This window comes from Macrobrachium rosenbergii, chromosome 54, assembly GCF_040412425.1.
Source record: "Macrobrachium rosenbergii isolate ZJJX-2024 chromosome 54, ASM4041242v1, whole genome shotgun sequence".
Classification (NCBI taxonomy): Eukaryota; Metazoa; Arthropoda; class Malacostraca; order Decapoda; family Palaemonidae; genus Macrobrachium; species Macrobrachium rosenbergii.
The window spans coordinates 1,954,208-1,973,159 of NC_089794.1; the positions used below are offsets into that span (position 1 = coordinate 1,954,208).

Sequence of the window (18,952 nt, forward strand, 5' to 3'; positions counted from 1 at the left end):
GCATCCTTTGCTTTACTATCAGCCAGTTTGTTCCCTTCTAGACCAGTGTGCCCAGGAATCCAACAAAACTTTACTCATTTGTGGCGAACAGAATGATAAAAAAGCCATTCCTGAGCATTTTGAATTAAGGGATGGGTAGAGTTAAACGTCTTTAGGGATTCTAAAACACTCGAGTCACTATATATTACTGTCGATTTGAATTTCTTATTGGATGGAAGATTTAAAGCATCAGTGAAAATGGATGAGGAGTCTGATAACTTTTTTATCGCTCACACACCACTGCACATCCTACTCCATCTTCCGATTTTGATCCATCAGTACAGATTTTCCTACATTTATATGCCTCTCACCATGCTGCAAAAACATGTTTCTGACTTCTTCCAAACGATCTTTCTTCTTTGTCTCTTTAATGCAGACATCCATTGCTGAAATAAACCATGGAGGGATAGCAGGATGTTTAACTTGTAGAATCCTCTGCGTTTTTATGCTTTCATCCTCCAGTTCACCCAGCTGTCTGATTTGAGATGGTACTGAAGATCTAGATCTAAAAAGCATTGAGTCACACTGTTTTAAGGTCTCAAAAGAAGGATTCTCCTTTGATCTTTTCAGCCGCATGGTGTATCTCAGACCTAGCTCATGCCTCCTTAAGTCCAGTGGTAGCTGATGGGAGTCTACATAAATGCTTTCAATGGGTGAAGTTCTAAAAGCTCCAGTGCGGATCCTTAGCCCCATGTTATACACAGCATCCAATTCCTTAAGTTTAGTCTTTGAAGCAGATGAGTATACTTGGCAGCCATAGTCTAATTTTGATAAACATACTGCATTAAGGGATTTTGACAAAGGAAAAATCTATTTCTGGAGAGGGGACCGTGTCAGCCGGTGAAAAAGTCCATTCAGCACTTATTTCTAGGTAATTCCGTTGCTAGATACCAGAGAAAGCTAAATGAAATGCTGGAGTTACTACCCCCAGAGCGAGCTCCATTAGATGGAGTCGTGTATGGAAAAGGGTGAACTATAAAAACACGGAACCTTATCCTATAGAGATCCCAAAGTCAAAAGTCCCACAGAGAGGTGCCGTTACAAACCCATGCACCACTCGCGGACAGTACACAAACCACCGCTAGCCTCATTCCATGAAAGCATCACCCCACCAGAATGATGTTTACTATGGGGGGGACACGACACATGACAGAGGTGGGTCACCGGGTGACACGGTCCCCTCTCCAGAAATAGATTTTTCCTTTGTCAAAATCCCTTTTCTGGATCGGGTCCCGTGTCAGCCGGTGAAAAATTAACAGAGAAATAAATATCATTCTTAAACTGTAAGAGATAACGAAATGTAAGGGGAACAGAAGACCAAAGGTCCGCCAGAAAAAAATTTTTAATTGCTAGCAATAATAACAATAATGTACAAATGAAACTGATGGGAGCTTAAAATTAACATGACAACATAAAAAATATACTTAAACAAAATAACTATACAAAATTGAAAACATTATAACATAAATGTGTCAATTAGACAAAAATACAGATAACACGGTCAGGTTAGAAAGACAAGGCACGCCTGACTGAAATGACTGTAAGGGGATAACTGAGGCAGTGGAGAAAGAATTGACTAGGAATCAGAAAGGGAACCAGAGGGAGGGACAACATTCCCTGCCGCGACTGCTGAGAATTTAAGAGCTTCTAAGGATTTCAAATAGTGACGTTTGAAAACCAGGGTGACTTCCAACCAGTGTATTTGGTAAGATCCGTGAACTTCATGTAATGGAAGTAGTTAATGGAGGTGGCCACAGCTCTAATATCATGAACTCTTGGGACTGAGTCAGGATTAGCCTGCTTGATAAAGTAAAGGATTTGTTGTCTAATAGCAGACATAGAGATATTACCCCCTTCCCTGATAAAGAGAGGCCGAGATGAGATGTGAGAGGACCTGTCTAAATAGGCCCTCAAAGTATGAACTGGACACAGGGACAGGTCTTGAGGAAGGGGGGAGAATTTTCCAAGGCGACCACCTATTCTGCGGATCTTCATTTTGGCCAAAAATTTAGGGTGAGGAATCAGCAAAACCTCCCTGATGGAAGGAAGTCGACATGGTTGGGCTCCTAGAGAGTGCAGACAGCTCTGAAATTCTAGGACCCGAAGCTAGGCTAACTAAGAATAACGTTTTCCTCAATAAGGAAAGGTAGGGGCAAGACTGATTATCAATATCTGAGGCTAACTTCAACACGTGATTCAAAAACCAGGAAACCGTATGTGGACGGATTACTGGTCTCAGTCATGCACAGGCCTTAGGGATGGAAGAAAAGTAAGGATCTGTGAGGTCAATTTTGAAACCATACAAAAATACTTTTCGTAAAGCCGACTTGACTGTAGTAACAGTACTAGAGGCTAAACCCTTCTCAAAAAGTGACCTAAAAAAGGAGATTGCCAAATTTATGGTCATTACTGTAGCCTCAGATTCTTTCAAAAAGAGTGCTAGCTTCTTAATTGCTGAGTCGTACTGCCGAAGAGTGGAGACCCGCTTATCTGATTCCAACAACATGGTATTGACAGGATCAACGTTAGCATCCCTTTGAGCCGCAAATTTCATAAAGTCCACAAAGCCAGGGCATTTTGAATTTTTGAGGAAGCTGACACAGTCTGAGTTTGTACTACTTGTGTGAGTTTTGGACTGGGGAGTTGAATGTGGCGAAGTTTCAGTTTCAGCAGAAGTGGAAACCAGCTGCTCTTTGGCCAGTAGGGAGCCACTAGAGCTACTTGACCCTTGAATGTCCTGAGTTTGTGAAGGACCTTTAACAACAAGTTTACTGGAGGGAACAGATAAATCTTCTTCCACCTGTTCCAATCCAATGACATTGCGTCCGTGAAAAGAGCTTGAGGGTCCATTATTATTATTATTAAAATAGTTTAACCAGACCACTGAGCTGACCACCAGCTCTCATAGGGCTTGAGAAGGATTAGGATGGAATGACAAGTCTAGGCTAGAAGCCTAGCACTGGGACCTAATAGGTCACTTGTCAATGATGATAAACGAAAATGAAAATGAAATTAAAAGCTGTAAAAAGGCATACGCTTTCATACTGGAACACACTCACACAATAAATACATTTAAACTCATGCTTCCATACATACTCACTAAAAAGGTATATTAAAATTTAAAATAAATTAAGTAAAATCATAAAATTTACTTGTTTTAAAATTCATTATACTGATTGATTGTTTTTCTTATATTTTCCAATTAATTTGCAGCTTCTCATGAACATTAAAATGGGTGCTATTGAGAACGTTGAAGATTCTGACAAAATTTCTTCTATCGGTCTATTTCCAAAATTTGATAATCGCTGCACGTTATATTTTGGACATTCACGCAGTATATGCTTAACTGTTATCAGCACATTGCAATCTGGGCATTTGGGAAGAGGGCCACATGGACTGTTCATTAAGTGTCCATGTGTCAAACGAGTATGGCCTATTCGAAGACGTGTCAGAATTACTTGTGCTTGTCTCTCCCTTTGATATGATGAATTCCATTTTCCAACACTGGATTTTATCTGTTTTAATTTATTATTTTCAGGTTCTTCGTTCCATATATTTTGCCATTTTTTACAATGACTGTTTTTATATATTTTGTATAGTCACTGATAGGGATGTCTACATTTGTTCTTGTCATGTAGACCGCTTCTTTAGCTGCTTTATCAGCCTCTTCATTTCCCTTAATCCCTACATGGGCAGGGATCCAACATATTTCAATATTTTTTCCTTATTATACAATTTATGGATTGAGAACTTTATATGTTGTACAATATTATTTTTTGGGATTATAGCTTTGAATAGCTTCTATAGCACTTCTGGAGTCGCTATAAATTACAAAATTATTATATGAGACTTCTCTAATTATTTTTATGGCCGATACTATTGCACATAACTCAGCTGTAAATACAGAGGCTTTGTCTGGGAAGGAGAACTGATACGTTTTGTTTTGGGATACCGCAGCATATCCCACTCCGTATTGTGATTTAGATCCGTCAGTGTATATTGCGTAATGTGGACCTTTTCGGATTATATGCTCTACTGCATGTTGTCTTTGGTATTCTGGAGTATATGAATGATTTTTTGATAAATATTTCAAGTGTGTACAAATTTTCATTTTATTCATTGTCCAAGGAGGAGGCAATTTTAACATTACAGGCAATTGTATATACATATTTAGTGACTCTAACAATCTTCTAGCCCTAATTGGGAAAGAAGGTGGATGATTGTTTATAAACACATCTCTTAATCCAAATAATTTTTTGGTTGGAGAATCATTTGTCTGAATTCTCAGAGCACTCTTCATCGTTACTAGCTCTCTATGGAGAGACAGAGGTAGTTCACCACATTCAACTTGTAAAGAAGATGTTGGTGATGATCGAAAACTCTCCTGAACATATTCTAAGACCCTCATTATGAATTGGGTCTACCGTTTTCAGCGTTGCGTCTGATGCCGAGCCATATATTTCACTTCCATAATCAACGATAGACAGCACTGTTGCTTTATACAATAAAGTAAGGGTATGCCTATCGGCTCCCCAAGTAGTGTTCGACAGTTTTTAATTAGGTTTAATGCTCTTTTACATTTTGATTTCATGTATGTTATGTGGGCTTTCCAGTTCATGTGAGTATCAAATACTAATCCTAAAAATTTAGCTGTTTGGCCAATTGGTATACTATGGTTTCTGATTTCTAAGTCTATTTCTTCTCCTTTTTCCATTTTTTGTTTTTATAAAACATGATTGCTTGGTTTTATCTATGGAAAATTTAAAGCCTACAGATAAAGCCCATTCATCTATTTTTACTATGCTTTTATTAATGATTCGTTCTGCATGTTTTATTCGAGATGCTGAATAATATATGGCAAAATCATCCATATACAAGTTACTTTTAATACCAGTAGGTAGATTTTTACTGACATCATTAATTGCTAACGTAAACAGTGTGCCACTAAGGACGCTTCCCTGTGGAACACCATTTTCTAGAGGAAATGTTCTAGACATAACATCATCAATTCTCACCTGAAAACTGCGATTTGTCAAAAAGTTTTGTATAAACCTAGGTAAATGTCCACAGATGATGTTGTTTTGTAAAGTTTTTAATATAGCATACCTCCATGTAGTGTCATATGCTTTTTCAATGTCAAAAAAGACAGCTACAGTAATTTGTTTTCGTTCAAAACCTCGGCGTATATGGTCTTCTAAGTTACAGAGAGAATCTAATGTAGATCTGTTACACTGTGACCCAAACTGAGTGGGAGTTAAAATTTTATTTTCTCGTATGTGCCATGTTAGTCGAGCATTTACCATTTTCTCTAGTAATTTGCACATACAACTTGTTAAAGAAATTGGTCTGTAATTGCTTACATTACTGGGATCTTTTCCAGGTTTGGGGATTGGAATAATTATAGCTTTACGCCATTCATCAGAAATAAATTTCTAAGCCATAAGTGGTTATAAAACTCTAACAAGTATGTCTTTGCCAAAGGTGCTAAATGGCATATCATTTCAAAACAAATATTGTCACCTCCAGGGGCAGATTTATTGCTGTTCAACAGAGCAAATTCTAGCTCTTCCATACTAAATTTTCTATTATAATATATATCTTCTACTGTTTCAAAATTTATCGTTATTAATTCTATATTATTTTTCTTTGTGGAAATGCTCATCTAAATTTTTGTTGCTACTTACTTTTGCTAAATTTTCACCTATTACATTACTAATTTCTTTAGGATCAAGTATTCTTTTCCCATCTTTTATTATGGCATGTCTAGGTGGTTTAACATGGGTACCATTTATTTTCCTGAATTTTTCCCATATTTTTGTATGGGAGTATTTTTAGAGAGATCTGATACATATTTTTCCATGAAATGATTCTTCCTTGTATTACTTCTCTTTTAAACTTTGCAGATATTTTATTATACAGAGGTTTTAATGTATCAATTTCTAATAATAATATAGTCAGTTTTTGTAAGGTTCCTTCTAATATTGGTAACGTTTTGTTTAATTTACTGAATTTTCTATTCAAATTATTTAGTCGTCTTCCAATTTGGTGTTTTATTTTTATTAATTCTGTTAGTTTTCAGACCACCATGGGACTTTGTGTTTTTGTCGGATGAGATTTGGATTTTGGTATTGCTTTATCAGCAGCATTTGTAATGAAATCAACAAGAAATTCATTAGTTTCATTATGGTCTTTCAAATATTCAAATGGTGGGATATTCCTGGTGTGGAATTCATATTGTTCCCAATCTGCTTTATAAATGTTATATCGAGGGCATGTTTGGTGGGGTTATTTTGTAATAAAAAGAAATTAATATGGGAAATGATCACTTGTATGCAAGTCATCTACTGTATTCCAGTCCAATCTGTCTACTATGTCTGCTGTACATAGAGTTAGGTCAATTGAGGAATATGTTCCATGTGTTTTAGAAAAATATGTGCTGATTTCGTCATCATTTATACAGCACATGTCATATGAATCTATGAATTCCTCTATTTTAATTCCTGCTCTATTTGATTCTGTACAATTACAGTCCCACATTGGGTTGTGGGCATTAAAATCACCTACTATTAACGTTGATTCCTTAGTATTATCAAGTAATTCTTTGATTTTGTCAACGTCATAATTTTTATTAGGTTGATTGTACAAATTATGAATTACATAATTATCGTTTTTATTCGTATTCTAATACTCGACGTTTGCAGATCAGTAAATTTTACAGGTACTTTGTCATAACATACTTTGTTATGTACATATATAGCAGTACCTAAATTTCCCTCTTCCTCTCTTGATGCAGATGCTAAGGTATATTTACCTATCGTTAATATTGTTTTGTTGATATGTTGCAAACATATCATTGGTTCCTATTCTTTTAATAACCGTTGTATTTTCTCCTAGGTGTAATCTGGTCTGTAGACCATTTACGTTCCATTGTATAATATAACTATTGAAAATATTTTTTTATAGCGGTCGGGTTTTACTCTCTTTTTGTATTATCAATTTGGAATTTTTCTAACAATTTACTCACGACATTCATCTGTTTTTCCTTATAATAGACTAAGTGCTCAATGCACATGCACCCTTTTTCATGGTTACTCAAATCTGTGTTTTCTTTTTCTATATTTCATAAAATTTCTTATAATGTTTGTTAAACCATCTTTTGTTATGCTTTTGTTGTTATTGCATAATTCAATGAAACAATCATTACACCCACAAGTATTATCATGTGTATTTCTCTTTACATTTGCTCTTGTTCCAATTACTGGAGAAGGAGTAATCTCTTCTCCCTTGACATAATCATTATCATCTATGGTATGATTCTCTTGCACTTCTTCAGTGTTCTCGACATTTTGCCTTCATAGGTTCTATTATTATTTTAGGAGATAAAGGTATATTCTTAGCTTGTTTTTGTTTTTGTTCCTTTTTCATCTCCTTTATCTTTGGTTTAACTGATGTTTCTCTAATAATAGTTGGTTTCTTCGTTTTGGGTGGTGTTCTCTCCAAAGGCCTTTTTTTATCTTTAATTTCCTGTCTATCTCTACCCTCTTCTGTCACTTTAGTAGCAGCATCCTCCTGTGTTTCTATCTGCATTAATATTTCAAATGAATTGGACAAAATATTATCCATCTCATTTGTACCTGTTTCTTTATTTTTTACAATTTTATTTTTATTTCTAAATTATTAATTTTTCTTGAGATTTACTTGTCTGTGTTCTGTTATTTCTATCTGTTTCCGTTTTGCTTCATTATTTGCTCTTGTTATTGAGGAATATGAATGTTTCTTAGATGGATCTTGCATTCCTCTCACTTTTAATTCCAATTTAGCCTCTCTGATAGACATCCCTGTTCGTTCTTGCAACATTTTCAACTCTGTATTGTATATGTAGTACACACACTCCTTGGACCTAGCATGATGATCCTGTCCACAGTTTACACATTTGGGTTCACTACATTTCCATTGTGTGGCATGTTCGTTAGATCCACAATAAGCACATACAGGTTCATTACGACAGTTTTTCTTTGTGTGTCCATACTTACTACAATTTTGACATTGTAGCGGTTTGGGAACATAAGGTCTCAATTCTCTATTTTGACCCAAAATTTTTTATTTTTTGAGGTAACTCTTGACCCTCAAATTTTATTTTTGCAATTCTTAATGCTTTATTATTTTGTTTACTTGGTATTATATATACCTCACAGTCTTGGATTTTGGTATATCTCATTTTAAGAGAGTCCAACAGTATATTTTTGTCAACTGGTTCGTCATTATTTTCAGGAAGTACAATAGTACCCTGAATGCTGTTCATAGTGTCATGCTTCCTTACTTTTACATTTACATTGTCAACACTTTTTATTGACAGATAGTCCTCAGACAGGTTTTTGGTTGTGGCTTCTATAAGCCACGTCTTCATTTTTATTTGTCTAAACGACATTTCTGTCGTTGAGTGTCTTTTAATAAGAAGTTTTCTAACTTTAGGGCTGAGATTTGCTGTTCTGTTTCCATGGTTAGAAACCTTGACCAACTTCCACTCCCAAAGAGGAGTCGAAGTGAGTCAAGGTTGGGTCAAACGATATTTACTTTTTTTGATTTGTTGTGTACTGGAGCATAAGGTTCCAGTGTGATTATATTTGGATTCTTTATTGTTTTTCCAAAGAAAGGTTGTTAGGAAGAGGTTCCATCGGTCGTCATCTGTGCTAAGTCACTACCATCAAAGGGCCCAGGGGTACTCAATCTTTATTTTCACTTTGCATAAAGATTAAAAAAAAAAAAAAAAAAAAAAAAAAAACAACCTGAAAACCTTAAAAAGATATCATCAGCCTTTCATGGAGTTCATTCCTCCACTAATGGCACAAGTGAGAACTGACTCCCAAATGTCCGCATCCCTACCCTACCCCAAAGGGGATGGCACAACATGATTAGAGTGGCTCAAGTGTAAGCCAACCTGCTTGATAGGACTGAGAGCATTACTAGAATACAATCATCCCCACCTAATCACATTATGGGCAAACCAGACAGAATGCCAAGAGTCCTATTCCCAGAACTAGACCCCCTGGAATCCGTGGTCCAGTCCCGTAGAATAGTTCGCCTGAAAACTCAGGTCCGAACATTATTGGGCAGTTGATGGTCCTGCCACAGTTCTCACTATTTAGCTTCGGATATAAACCCAATCCCAGCTATGATACCTTTTCCTATTTACCAGGTCCAAGAAATTTGTAGCAAAAGTGAAAATATCCACGCTATTTAAATCGAAAGGTTGTAGGTGATCCGTCAGGGCCGGGCTCTTATTCTTCATAAGAACGAAGAAGAAAAGCCAGGGCCCCACCCCCTCACCACGTGAAGGAACCTACTTCGAGGGGGCTTGAGGGTCCAGGTTGGGAGCTACGTAATGAGGAAGCTTGTTGTTGAGCTTGGTTGCGAACAAATCTACCTCCAGGCCCAGAACTTGGTTGCAGATCCAATTGAACGAGGCCCTGTCTAGGGACCACTCCGACTCGAGGGGAGTTGTCCTTGAAAGAAAATCCACTACGACGTTCCGGACCCCTGCAAGATGAGTGGCAGACAGGTGCCACTTGTTCTTGCACGCCAAGGAGAAAAGTGCAATCATTACCTGGTTGATCCGGCTCGATTTTGATCCTCCCCTGTTTATGCAGTGGACTACCGTGGCGCTGTCCAGAACCAGCCTTATATGAATCTTCTTGGGGGGAAGAAGCTTCTTCAAAGTAAGGAAGACCGCCATGGCCTCCAGAACGTTTATATGGAACTGGCGGAACATGGGGACCAAGTCCCTGCACTTCTTGGTGTTGAGAATATCCTCCCCACCCGCTTAGGGAGGCGTCGTCTGTGTGGAAAACCAACGCCGGAGGAGGAAATTGCAGGGGGACTGACTTGGACAGGCTCTTGACAGTCGACCAAGGCCGGAGTCTCTTTTTCAAGATGGGAGGAATCAGAGACACCTTGTCTCTGAGACTGACATTTGCTCGACTCCGCCACACTCTGTTGATATCTTTCAGTTTTACCTTCAGCAACAGATCTGTCACTGAAGCGAACTGAAGGGAGCCCAAGACTCTTTCTTGGGCCCGTCGATTGGGCTCGTTTGGACTTGAGAAACTGTCTGGTTGCTCTGGCTATCTCTTTCCTCTTGGGAGGAGGAAGAGAGAGCTTGTGAGAATTCAGATCCCACTGGATTCCTAGCTATTGAAAACAACTGCTCGGAACCAGGGGACTTCTCCTGTTTAACGAAAGCCCAGGATTCTAGAAAGTCGACCACCACGGATGTAACTCTCCGGCATTCCTCGACGCTGGATGCCCAGATGATCCAGTTGTCAGATACGCGGCCAGCGTAATCCCCTTGAGACCGGAGTTGTTGTGCGACCGTGTCTGTCAACTTGTAAAAATCCTTGGGGCTATGTTGAGGCCGAAAGGCATCACCTTGAAGGAATAAGCCTGCCTTCCGAGCCTGAACCCCAGAAAGGGGAGAACCTTCTCGCAACCGGGACGTGATAATAGGCGTCGGAAAGATCTAGAGAGGTGGTTACGGCTCCACGGGGCAGTAGGGTCCGAACTTGGGAGACAGTAAGCAACCGAAACTTGTCGCAACGAATGTAGGAATTCAGACGGGACAAGTCCAGAATTACTCTCCGTTTGTTGGAACCTTTCTTGGGAACACTGAAGAGCCTGCCTTGGAACTTCAGAGTCCTCACTTTCCTTATAGCCTGTTTCTGTAGAAGATCTTCCACAAAGTCCTCGAGATCCTTGGTCGTAGCCTGATAAAACTTGACTGGTGGAGGGGGATTGTCGATCCAACTCCAACCTAGGCCCTTGGAAACTATACTCTGAGCCCAGGGACAGAAGGTCCACCGAGCCCGAAAATGGTACAGCCTCCCGCCCACAGGATGTATGTCATCGGTCCTGTGTTTGCTTCCCCCCTCTGGAGCCTCTACCTCCTCTGTTCCTGGCCCTTTTGGGGCTCCTCTTCCCCTAACATAGCCACGGGGCATGTTGCCTCTGGTTGACTGCCTGGGCGAAATTTCCCTGACTTTCATATGCAGGATTGAAAGCTGGAGAGGAGACATAGGAGGGGGTAGCCAAAGACTGATGCGCCGGGTTCACCAGGACATACTGAGGCGGAGGTTGGGAGGAAGAGGTTGAAGGCTGACCTTGTAAAGGAACCTGGACCAAGGACTGAGCTGGGAGGCGTTTGAAATGTTTAAATTTCTTGCTGGACTTTGGGAAGTCCGGCAAGATCAGACTGCTTCCGTTTATAGGACAGACCCCAACGAGAATGGAGACTCTGATTGACCCTAGCTGCCTCAGATAAGACTGCGTCAACTTCTTCTTGTGGGAAAAGATTAGCTCCCCAGATCGAACTCTTAAGAAGCTTATTTGGTTCATGCCGAACTGTGGCTGCTGAAAAGATATGCTTCCGGCAGGCCAGTCGGGCAGTCATAAAGTCAAACAGGTCTTGTTGAAAACTCCTCAAGAGAGATTTCGTCAAGACCTGGAACAAAGAATCTTCCCTATAGACCAAAGAAGTTGCTTTTGCCAAAGACAAAGAGTTCAAAGACCTGGCGAGCCTATCCTTAGTATCAGCCTCTGCTTTCAGGAGCAACTCCGGGATCTTAGGAGCTGCTCACTGAACAGATCAAGCGCAGTCTGGGTCAAGCCGAGTCACTGTAAACGTATTAGGGGCTCCCTTCCAGAATTCGGTTAAAGGGAAAGACGAGAGATGTCGGGTCCGTCTCCCGGAGATGAGGGGAGGGTTTACCTTCAAAGCAAGCCTGACTAGTCAGAGGCCACTTTCGAAGTGCAAGGAGGAAGGAGAACATCACTGAGAGTGAACATAGTGAACACTCCCTTGGCTGGTGTAAGCTTAGTGTTCTCTGCTTGCCACTCCGTAAGAAAGTCCTCATCAAAGACGACTGGGCTTGGTCCCTAGGATAGATAACGGTCTCCTTAGGGACTTTATCAGACCTGTTCCAAACCTCTCCCTTCAGTCTGGCGAAACCTGTGTAGGGGGATGTCAGGTCCGGAGGATAGAACTCCAACTCTTCCACTCTCCTCGTGCCCAAACCCTCTATGGTAAGAGTACCTTCGTACTCGGGAGCATAAAGGGCCAGACGCCAAGGATTCCCCAGATCGAAGGGAGGGAGAGTGGAAGGGTCAGGAACAGAATGAGACCTAGAACGAGATCCTTGGATGAATTCCTGTTGTGATTCCACCTTCTCCGAAAGAGACTGAAAAGAATTAGCAAGACCAGACAGCTTGCTGTCTACCCTCGCGTCGATCCTCTCAAATCTCGCGTTGATTCTCTCAAGGAATTGCTCAAAGAAAGGAATCGTATCCAAAGAAGGAGGAGGGGGAACCACCTGACGCGATTGAGACTCCGCTTGTGACCCGGAGGGGGAGGCTGTACTCGTCGACAGAACGGGGCTCGCCGCCCGTGCCGCCGCCGGAGGGACCCCAGATCAACCTGCCGGAGGAGGTAAGGTTTTCTTCCTGATGGACTTCACCTTCGGGACAATAGATCCAGACATGCCCGTAAGGTATGAAGATTTAGAGAAGCCTTTAAAAGAAGAAACGGAGGAAGAAGGAGAGCTAAACAGTGAAGAACCTGCCTCACTTACCCCCTTACCTGCTTGATGCTCCGGGATAATGCTCGGAGATTCAAGGCCGAGGTCAAGGTCCGCCGCGTCTTCTGAAACGCCACCGCTCAGGGCCCAACCGTCTGGAGAGGGCTGGGTCAACTCCCGAATCCCGGCAATCAACGGAGCAGCAACATCGTCGGTGACTGAAGCTGTGATCCAAGCGCCGGGAAAAAGGACATTGCAAATGTCCTTCGAGAGTATATATGGATTGCCAGCTCCTCGTTGCGTCCAAGCCGCTAACCCAGACTTTAAGGGCCTGGAGCGAAGCATCACGAGACTTACGGTCAGCCTGCGGAAGAAAAACATTGTGCGGTTTATCAAGGCGGGAAATCGGTAATACGTAAAGAATACAGTTGGCTAAAAAGGAAAGATGCATGACAACCTACCGAATCATCGATAGCCTGCTCATAAAGAGGGTAGCAAACATCACATCCGTCAGGGTGCCAAACAATTAGATCCCCTCGTGGACCGCACATCCGGAGTGGGACCGACAAACTTCGTGGCGCTGGCCTGATGGAGGGCTGCGGAGCACCCTGTTCTTGGCAGCGTACCACCTGTAAAAGTATGAGATTATGAGTACACCGTGTAAGGTGCCGGAGTAGTGTGCCGGAGCAACACAGTAGTATATAAAGCCGTGAAACCAGCCGGAAGGATCCGGGAGGTAACCAGATTAAAATAAAATCTCATACAAAATAAACATAATAAATAAAATAAATTTACCGGAACTAACCGGAGTAACATGCCTTAAAAGTAAGTGACGGATACAAAATAAAATGGGAAGGTTAAAACTGTCCAGAGTAAGCGTATTCCCGGCAACTAAGAATGAAATGAAACTAGCGATAACGGAAGACCAGTAAACGCTAGAACCGCCAGAGCGGGAAGCAAGGAATGTGCCTCGATAGCAGACAGTAGTTAGCTAAAGGCAGGGAACGTCAAAGGTCCGGACACGAAGACAGTCAGGTGGAAAGCACTAACTGGCCACGAGAAAAGGACTAAACCGGAGTGTCGCCAAATTAAACGACACGCTGGAGATGACGTATGGAGGGGAGGGATGAAAAAACCAGAAGGAAGAACCGTAAAGGAGCGACCAGAGAGTGGGAATGCACAATCCGGGCGCTCCGGTCTCAGTCCCACTCGCTGACTGAGACGCTACCCAGCAAGCGTGAGAGAAGCAGGATTGGGAGAGGAACAACCTCCATGGTCATAAGGGGGAAGGAGGCAAAGATGGCCAAAGATGGTGGACGGGAGAGGGGAAGCTCTCGGCCACCAGCAGTCCCAGGAGGGGGGGTATATGCTGGTAAAGTCAGAGACCGTACCAAGGAAAGGCCAAACAATGCAGAGGAAGGGGACACAGGCTATAGGCTAAAAGGAAAGGAATGCTCCCAAGCCTTGATGAGTTAACAAGACTGAAAACGAATCAAGGGGAGAGAGCACTCGGGAGGAAGAAGGGAAAGGGTGGGTCGACATAACCAAAAACTGAAACTAACCTTAAGAAATGACCAAACTAGGGTAGGCTACGTGATGTCCCTCGCTATCCCAGCTTAACCAAGAGGCTAATTAGCCTAGCGAAAGTCTTGAAACAGGGGAGGAAGCTACACGAGATCCTCGCTATTTCAGCATTTAAACAAGAGGCCTATTAGCCTACGAAAAAAGCGAAACAGGGGAAGGGAAAAAACATAAGATGAAAAGACCCTAGTCAAAACTTAAGGAGAGCGCCGCATTGGAAAAAACGTACACAAAACCCTATGAAGGGCATGTGAACGAAATGAATGATCGACCACCCCCTTTTTCATGGAAAAAAGGGGCAATAAATAACGCCCCAAAAAAGGTAATACTAAAGCTAACAACCAACCCATGATAAATGGATAAAATAATCAACAAAACAAAAATAAGAGGAGGACCATACCCAACCCGATGTGGACGTGAAGGGAAATGGCCGCCTCCTAACAAAAGAAATATCCATAATAATCATCAAATATCAAATGCATCCGAACACAAGGGTAAAGATAAAACAAAAAATCTTAACAGTACCAACGTAAATAAAATTCCCAGAAGCTAAGAGAAGTGAAGGGCAAAAATAAGGCATGTTAAGGAAATGATAAGAGGCGAATAGGGTTGGGGGTAGCCCAAAGCCTAAACACCAGCCTTCACTCTCGAAGCAAAGGGATCAAAGTCAATCAATCAAAATCACTAATTAGACCTCATGAAAAGGAAAATTATCCTAAACATGAAGAGGAACAGTGAGAAAGATCGAAAAACAGGGCGACCCAAGTTCACGAACCACGCATGGAGGTCACGTGAGGGCCGCAAGAGGAGATTTTCCAGGCATTATAAATCCCCTTAATTATTAAACTAAAGGGAAATAAGGAGCCTCAATCGCCTCAAATAAAAACGAAATACTGGTACTCAACTTAGATGAAGAAAAACCTTGTGAGGAAGCCATAATGATGCAAAAAGCACAAGATAAAAAGCACAACGAAAATACGTGTGACCGTAGGTGCTTGCTGAAATGGAATGAGGCTAGCGGTGGTTTGTGTACTGTCACACTGAGTGGTGCATGGGTTTGTAACGGCACCTCTCTGTGGGACTTTTGACTTTGGGATCTCTATAGGATAAGGTTCCGTGTTTTTATAGTTCACCCTTTTCCATACACGACTCCATCTAATGGAGCTCGCTCTGGGGTAGTAACTCCAGCATTTCATTTAGCTTTCTCTGGTATCTAGCAACGGAATTACCTAGAAATAAGTGCTGAATGGACTTTTTCACCGGCTGACACGGGACCCGATCCAGAAATAAAGCCTTAACAACAATTTCTTATCAGCACCCAAATTAAAATTAGACACCACTTTTAAAATATTTATTGATCTCTTCACTTTCACTTTTGACTGGTCAATATGATTATTCCAAGTGAGCTTTTCATCAAATACCATTCCTAAAAATTTCACTTCAGTAGAGTAAGGTAAAATAATTCCATCTAAGGTAAGAGTTGGAATGGTTTCCTTAGTTCGGCATCTGCAGAACAGAACAGCGACACTTTTAGATTCGGGAAATCGAAACCCTTGCTCATTAGCCCACTTGCTTACTTTATCTATGGCTCTTTTCTTGAACCTGCTAGTAGATGCTGCATCACATCCTGTGTAGTACAGAGTCAAATCATCTACAAATAAAGACCCGTTTACTGGTGATGATATCTTTTCTAATACTCCATTAATGGCAACAGCAAAGAGAGTGACACTAAGGACACTACCCTGAGGAACTCCCTCTTCTTATAAGAAAGGTTGTGATACATGATTCCCAACTCTTACCTTTATATATCTTTCTGATAAAAACGAATTTATAAATCTGATCATTTTTCCTTTAATGCCCATCTTATACAACTTTTTATAATACCATAATGCCATGTGGTGTCATATGCCTTTTCCAAATCAAAGAAAACTCCTATTGTTTGGCTCTGTTTAGCAAAACCTTGTTGTATTTGGTTTGAGAGCCTGAGCAAGGGATCTAGAGTAGATCTACTTTTCCGAAAGCCAAACTGGAATGGAGAAAGCAATTTATTTGTTTCTAAGTGCCATACAAGTCTGGTGTTAATCATCTTTTCCATCAGCTTACAAACACAACTTTTGAGAGCTATTGGCCTGTAGCTGCTGGGTAAGGCAGGATCCTTGTTTGGTTTCTTCATAGGGAGGATTAATGATAATTTCCAGCTCTTAGGAATAATACCAGTTTCCCAGATTTCATTTATTATATCTAAAAGAAATTTCTTTGACTTTTCTGGGAGATGTTTCAGCATTTCATAGAGTATTTTATCTTCACCAGGGGCTGATGGTTTGGTATTCTGCAAGGCATCTTTGAGTTCCTGCAGTGTAAATTTTGCATTATATGGTTCAAAATTGTTTTCACTTAAATCAAGAGAAATCTGGGCATTTTCTAAATTCTTGGGATTCTACAGAATGTACTCGAGAAATGTTCTAATTTTTCTGCGACCCTCTCAGGATGGGTGATTAGGTCACCATTTATCTTAAGGGTAGGCAGAGGTTCAGGGACAAACTTCACATTTAGTTTTTTAATTTTCTTCCAAATCATTTTAGATGGTTTTTTTGAGCTAATGCCATTAATGTAGTACATCCATGGCTCTCTTTTTGCTTCTTTAAAATAGTTATTTTTCTTGGATACAGCACGTTGGTAAATAACTTTGGCTTGGGCAGTTCCACTCTTATACTTTTTATAGCATTTTCCAGTGATCTTTCTCATATTAGTGCAGGTTTTGTTCCACCAAGGAACTGCTGGTGTACAGGGCTTCCCTTTTGTTGTTGGAATAGAGGAATTGCACTGTTGACGGTGGTGTCAGGGCTTCCCTTTTGTTGTTGAAATAATTAGTGTTGATGGTGTCATTGAAGTAGATTGAGATGGATGCAAATGATTTTACATTCTTGTCCATGAGAACAGACTCATCAAATTTCTTCCAGTCTGCTTCATCTGCCTTCCATTTCGAGGTGACTCAGAGGGCTGATTCTTAACTGTTTTTATATGAATTGGGAAGTGGTCACTCACATTTGGATATTCATTTACTGACCATTCATAATCAATGTGAACACTAGATGAGCAAAAGCTCAGATTGATAGCTGAATAAGTATTGGAGTAGATGTTAAGGCAAGTCATGGCTCCATTATTCAGTATAGTGATATTAAGATCAACCATAACATCCTCCAACATCCTACCCTTGGCATCTGTCGTGTTCCCACCCCATATGGCGTTGTGAGCATTAAAATCACCAAGGAGGAGGAAAGAAGTAGGAAGCTGATTAATCCGTAAATCACTATCATTACAAGTGAAATTCAAATCACGAGGAAGATAGATGGAGCAAACTGTAATTTGCTTGTCTAAAATGAAAATTACTGCTACAGCTTGGAGATGAGTATTAATTGACAGCAAGGAGTGTTGCAACGACTTATGCGCAATAGTTTCTGCACCTCCCTTAGCTCTATCTCCAACTGGTGGTGGAGAATTATATATGCTGTAATTTAACCTAGGATTATATTGTGTGCTTCCAAGCTTAGTTTCCTGGAGACACAATACCTGGGCTATGGTCATGGAGCAGTACCTTCAGCTCTTCACTTCGAGCCCTAAGACCTCTACAGTTCCATTGTAGTATTGACGTGAAAACTATTTTTTGGGCTTGGTGGAAGGCCCTTTGACTGCAGCCTTCTCATTTACTCTCTTTTGTTTATGAGTATTATCAAGAGATGATGTGGAAAGGAAAGGACTGGTCTTGACAGGTTCCGTTTATTATCTGTTGATTTACTGGTGTCATTTTGTTTCCCTTTCTTGTCAGTTTGCTTAAATTCAGGCTGGTGTTCTTGCATCGAGCTTAGTACTCTGTATCTATTACTAAGTGATGCATGTTTAATTGGAGGAGAGGATGAGGGGGAACGTCTCCTCTTCTGGTGCTTTTGCTCCTCAGTCTCCATTAAATCAGGCAGAGACTCTGCACGAGACAGTTCCAAGGTGGATGGGTTAAGTGCCATCTTATCCTCCTTGGAGGCTTGTGCTCTAGCCTCAACAGGCCGAGCACCTGACCCACATGGCTGGGCCACTACCACAGGGGTTGATGCACCTGCTACATTAGAGGGTGCTGCCACTGCACCCCTAGTGGTAGATAGGGTAGTGGCTTAAGATAGCTCCTAGGTTGTTGTCCCATTGTCATTTTGCATAGCTGCATTCTGCATTGGCTTTATTTAGTGCAGACAGTTCATATTTGTAAATTTCACAATTTTTGTTATTGGATTTATGTTCCAGTTGACAATTAACACATTTTGCTTTTCTGTTACATTCATCATCATGATGGACACCAGAGCAGCTTATACAAATTTTATCATTTTTGCAGATTTTTGATAGGTGGCCAAACTTACAGCAATGATAGCACTGCCTTGGTCTTAGCTGGAAAGGACATACTCGTACCCTTTCATTTTCAAATATGACATGAAAAGGTACTTCAGAGTCTGCAAAGGTTAAAATGATCATGTTGGCAATAGCTGCCTCTTTCACTCTCCAAACTGAAGTGGGACTCATCTCTAGAATTTCTTCTTCTGTCATGTCATAAAGGTCTTTATCAAATACTACTCCTCTCCCATAACTAAAGCTTACATGGGGCTTGATCTTCATCATCATTTCATCTTTTATGTCCAACAAGGTCAGTATATATGCTTGGGTTGTGGATTTGGCATGAATAAGAATGGTGTTCTTCCCAAAACGAGAAATATCACCGCTCTTTA

At 40.8% G+C, this 18,952-nt stretch overlaps 1 protein-coding gene across 4 annotated transcripts in view; it reads right to left on the reverse strand.

Annotated features, from left to right (window-relative positions):
* Window positions 1–18,952, reverse strand: part of LOC136834728 (uncharacterized) — a 415,458-nt gene that overhangs the window by 20,159 nt on the left and 376,347 nt on the right. The window lies entirely within an intron of this gene.